Below are 5,121 nucleotides of genomic sequence, written 5' to 3'. Positions count from 1 at the left end.
AATTGATTTGCTTAACGACCAACAAGTTGCTTAATAACTGCCACATACACTTTCAATTTTCAATTTCAATTTTAATGGATTTGTATGCTGCCCAATCCCGAAGGACTCCGGGCGGCTTACATAAAACAGTTTAAGAAGTATTAAAGAATTTAAAATATAAGACAAGAGAATTAAAAAAAGACACAACATGCATTTGATCTTAATGGGGCTGAAGCTCAATCGAAGATCAGCAGCCCCAGGCCTGCCAGAACAGCCAGGTCTTAACAGACTTTCAGAAGGCCAAGAGAGTGGAGAGGATCCGAATCTCAGGGGGTAGATTGTTCCATAGGGCCGGGGCAGCTACAGAGAAGGGTCTCCCCGAGGAGCTGCCAGAACGACATTGTGTAGTTGACGGCACCCGGAGAAGGCCCACCCTGTGAGATCTTATCGGTCGCTGGGAGGTATGTTGCAGGAGGCGGTCACGGAGATATCCAGATCCTAGGCCATGTAGGGCTTTAAAGGTGATAACCAGAACCTTGAAGCGTGTTCGGAGACCAATAGGGAGCCAGTGCAGCTCACGGAGGATAGGTGTAACATGGGTGTATCTAGGTACACCCAGTATCGCTTGCGCAGCTGCATTCTGGACCAATTGTAGTCTCCGAATACTTTTCAAGGGCAGCCCCATGTAACAACCATGGTATATTTGCTTAACAACTGTTGCAAAAAAAAGTCATAAAATCAGGTCTGGTCACATGGGTGCCTCGATTTACAACCATCATGGCTTATGATAGAAATTCTGGGGTCTATATGGTTGTAAGTTGAAGACTACCTGTATACTGGTCAATTCTCTAAAAACAACACTGAGTTCAGAGCAATCCATACTTTAACGTAGGCAAATTTCTATTTCCACGTTAAAAGAAATGCTGAACAACATTTCAAGCGTGTTTTTTAATAAATATTTGAAATCTTTCAATATGCCTTGGATCGCACTATAATGTATTTATTCCCAACACGTACCTACCTCAACATTGAATGTCATTACCGGCGCTTTCTTGTTTCACGGCTGACCCTAGGAAAACAAGGTCTTGTTAGACGCCGCTTACATGAGAAATATTGCAGGTGATCCAACAGCATTACATTTGCTGGAGAGTGAAGAGGGTCCTGTCTTTCCCCCCCCCCCCCCACTCAAGTCTGAATGTAATTTTTTACGCTACCATAATGGGAAAATCACCATAATTATCCAAGCTGTGTTTACTTCTACAGTGTTTCTTTCAATTCCATGCAGTATAGCATATTAGAAGAAGCGAAGGTAATAACTTCAGCCTTCAAGAAAGGGAGGGGGGGAAGTAATTCCGCTGAGTTTGGTACAAATAACGTATTTCATTAACACAGCAAGAATGGCAAGATCTCAGCAGCATGTGAAATAAATAACAATTGATTGGATTAATGTGGAGCTGTAATGTGGAGCTGTAAAGAACCAGAATGGTTAGCGTCATGCGACACACCAGGCCATGATGTTGTTAACTTTGTTTTGAGCCACTGTGATGTGTGAAAAAACTTACTTTACTATGTCATTAACATGCGTATCTATTGTAGCTGTTTGGCTCATGCATACATATCCACACTGAGAGAAAAATAAGGAGTACAAATATGAATGGACATGTTGCAATGAGTAGATGTGGGAACTGTCAATCAAAGCAAGGTATTTTGTTCCTTCCTGTAAATATAGGAGGGACCTGGCCGAGGAAGGGGTAGGGGAGTGGAGGTCGAAGGCCAAGTCTGAGGAACATTCACAGCCTCAGCCTAAGGAAAACTCATATGTCACAGAGCCAGGGTTAGGAATAGATTTAGTGCCAGAGCAGGCAAGCATGGACTGGCTGTAGATATACTGCATAATCCAGTGGAACCTGTTTATAAACCATTTTGAGGCATTAATAAAAGCCAATGTGTTTCCTCATTTATATTTTAATCCAGTGACTGCATTGTCTCCTCCCTTCATGTTGCACTAGACAAGTTGGAAAGATCATAAATAAATAAGGTGACCAGACATCCCGATTTCAGCGTGACAATCACGCTTTATAACAATTTGTCCCGTTTCCCGCTGCGTTTTAAAAAAGTCCCGATTTTCTGGCTTCGTGTTGAAAGCCCAGTGGATTTGCTTAAGAAATCCTAACCGGGGCAAGACAAAAGACACCCTGTCTAATCCCTCTCTCTGTCTCAGTACTTTCATTGAAGATATTAAAACGTTAAAGCAACAAAAAGGACCTCCCCCCCCCGCGCCGCTTTTACTCACTTTTATAAGAAAAAAATGATCTAGCACCATAGAGCTGCAGGAAATGGCTAGAGAGGTCGCGAGTGTTACTTCCTGGATTTTCTGGAGGGGAGGGGCATGGAGGTTGGAGTCTGCTCCAAAATGGTGGCAAAGTTTCTTTGAAAAATATTTCCCTGACTAATTTCACCATTTTAAGTTGCCCACTTCTTTGTATTAACATCTACATCATTCTGGGTGACTTGGAATGCTCACTTGTGCCTGCTGGTAAGTGAACTGGGTTTTTTTCTTTTATTTTTTAAAGTATTTTAAAATAATATTTTATTTATTGTGCATAGGATTTTTTTAAATATTTTTATTCTGTGTGGATTCTTTTTTTAAATTGTCTTAGACTATTTAAAAAGATTCTATCCAAAATAAATTCTATGCACAATATTTTGAAATGTTTACTTCAATTTATTCTGTGTGGATTCTTTTTTTAAATTGTCTTAGACTATTTAAAAAAAGATTCTATCCAAAATACAAATACCAGCTGCAGTTATTCACTTAAGAACTGTGGCAAGAAGGTGATATAGTGACCAAAGTTACAATGGCATTGAAAAAAGTGACTGATGATTATTTTCACACTTAGCGACCATTTTCACACTTAGCGACCATTTTAACACTTAGCGACCATTGCAGCATCCTCATGGTCACGCAATCAAAATTTTGATGTTTGGCAACAGATTCGTATTTATGATGGTTTCAGTGTCCAGGGGTCATATCCTTTTGACAAAGTCAAATGGGGAAACCAGATTCACTTATGCCACTAACTTATCAGCTGCAGTTATTCACTTAAGAACTGTGGCAAGAAAGGTGATATAATGGGCTTAGTGACCAAGTTACAATGGCATTGAAAAAAGTGACTGATGACCATTTTTCACACTTAGCGACCATTTTCCACACTTAGCGACCGTTGCAGCATCCTCATGGTCACGTGATCAAAATTTTGATGTTTGGCAACAGTTACAATTTATATTTGTAAATTGTAGTTATGTTGAAATTAAAAAATATTACAATACTATTTTTGCATTGTATGAAAATTTTTTGTTGCTCCGTATAAAATTTTAATCAAGTGTCCCTCCCCCCCGGTCAAAGGTGTCCCTCTTTACCAATCTGAAAATCTGGTCACCTTATAAATAAATAAATAAATAAATAAATAAATAAATAGCAATAGCAGTAGACTTATATACCCGCTTCATAGGCCTTTCAGGCCTCTCTAAGCGGTTTACAGAGAGTCAGCATATTGCCCCCAACAATCTGGGTCCTCATTTTACCCACCTCGGAAGGATGGAAGGCTGAGTCAACCCTGAGCCGGTGAGATTTGAACCGCTGACCTGCTGATCTAGCAGTAGCCTGCAGTGCTGCATTTAACCACTGCGCCACCTTGGTGCAGTGGTTAAATAAATAAATAAATAGTAGTAAATAAATGATAAATGATAAATGATAAATGATAAATGATAAATGATAAATGATAAATGATAAATGATAAATGATAATGATAAATGATAAATGATAAATGATAATAAATAAATAAATAAATAAATAAATAAATAAATAAATAAATACTAAAAGATAAGAATTTAAAATCCAGAAAAGGCTTGGAGCTGTTGACAAAAGTTGCAGAATCATTCATTTAAGAAGAATGATGTGCTTGTCTCGGAAGAATACCAAAGAGTATACACAAACTCTTTTAAGTAAATTTGTAGCACAAATCTAGATTCCAAACAAGATTTTTCCTTCTCACTCCAATTTGGGTTTAGGACAACTCAACACAGCTAACGTGGCACAGCCAACCCACCATGGCCAACTTGCCACTGTCAACTGCTGTGTCCAACTCCCCATGGCCAATTCCCCCACAGGGCAACTTATCACAAGATAAGACTTATACTAATATCGAAGAACTGGTACAATATATTTTTTTTGTTGTTTTAAATACTTACATTGAATTGTTGAATTGTCCCACAGCTATTGTCTTGCAGTGAGTTGGCCATGGCAAGTTATCCTGCAGCTGTGGCCAAGTCAAGTTGTCCCATTCTGCTCCAATTTTCTCTCTTACACTTCATCCTTGCGCTCTTTGAATTCTTACTTGGATTTCTTACATCTCATTCATTGTCTTTACTTGAGATGATATTTCACTGACCTTTCAGAAAGATATCTGTGTGAACGCTAAGCTAAAAATAATCCCCCAGGTCTTTTGAGCTGATATATTACACTTGTGTTTTTCCAGCTCTTGACACATTCATATTTATGGAGATTAGTTTCCTCAGTTAGAGTTACCTAGCAGTGCTAACTGCAGAATGACAGGAAAATCTCTGTTTTGTGTTGAGAGAAAGAAAAATAGAACCAGATAAACTCTGTTGTTGTCAAAACACACGGTCCTGAGAAAGATGATATTAAAATAAACAGGACCAAATCTATAGGCCCCAAATATAAAGGTAGCCTGTTTGTGAGAGTCACAGCCACAATTTTGGCTGAAGCACTGCTTAACACAACTGGAAGCAAACACACATTTAATTAAATATACTAAAATTGGAATGATACAGAGAAGTTTAGCATGGCAAGGATGACACACAAATTCATGAAGCGTTAGGGTTAGGGTTATATGCTGATGGCAGTGGTGGATTCAAATAATTTAACACCGGTTCTCTTCCTTAATGACCAGCTGGGTAGGCGTGGCTTGGTGATCATGTGATTGTGTGGGTGTGGCCAACTCAACGTCACTAAGGTCGATGGGCGCTTCGCCTTAACTGTTACAATGTCATAAGGGTTAACCAGAGAGGCAGTTTCTGTAAGCAGGGCAACAAAGATTAGGCTAGAAACACCAGAATGTT

At 39.1% G+C, this 5,121-nt stretch overlaps 1 pseudogene; it reads left to right on the top strand.

Annotated features, from left to right (window-relative positions):
• The first annotated feature begins 4,800 nt into the window (after positions 1-4,800).
• LOC116506879 lies at positions 4,801-4,888 on the top strand (annotated as a pseudogene).
• Positions 4,889-5,121: the final 233 nt, after the last annotated feature.

The sequence above is a fragment of the Thamnophis elegans genome, chromosome 3, assembly GCF_009769535.1.
Source record: "Thamnophis elegans isolate rThaEle1 chromosome 3, rThaEle1.pri, whole genome shotgun sequence".
Taxonomy (NCBI): Eukaryota; Metazoa; Chordata; class Lepidosauria; order Squamata; family Colubridae; genus Thamnophis; species Thamnophis elegans.
This window is presented reverse-complemented; position numbering and strand designations above follow the sequence as displayed.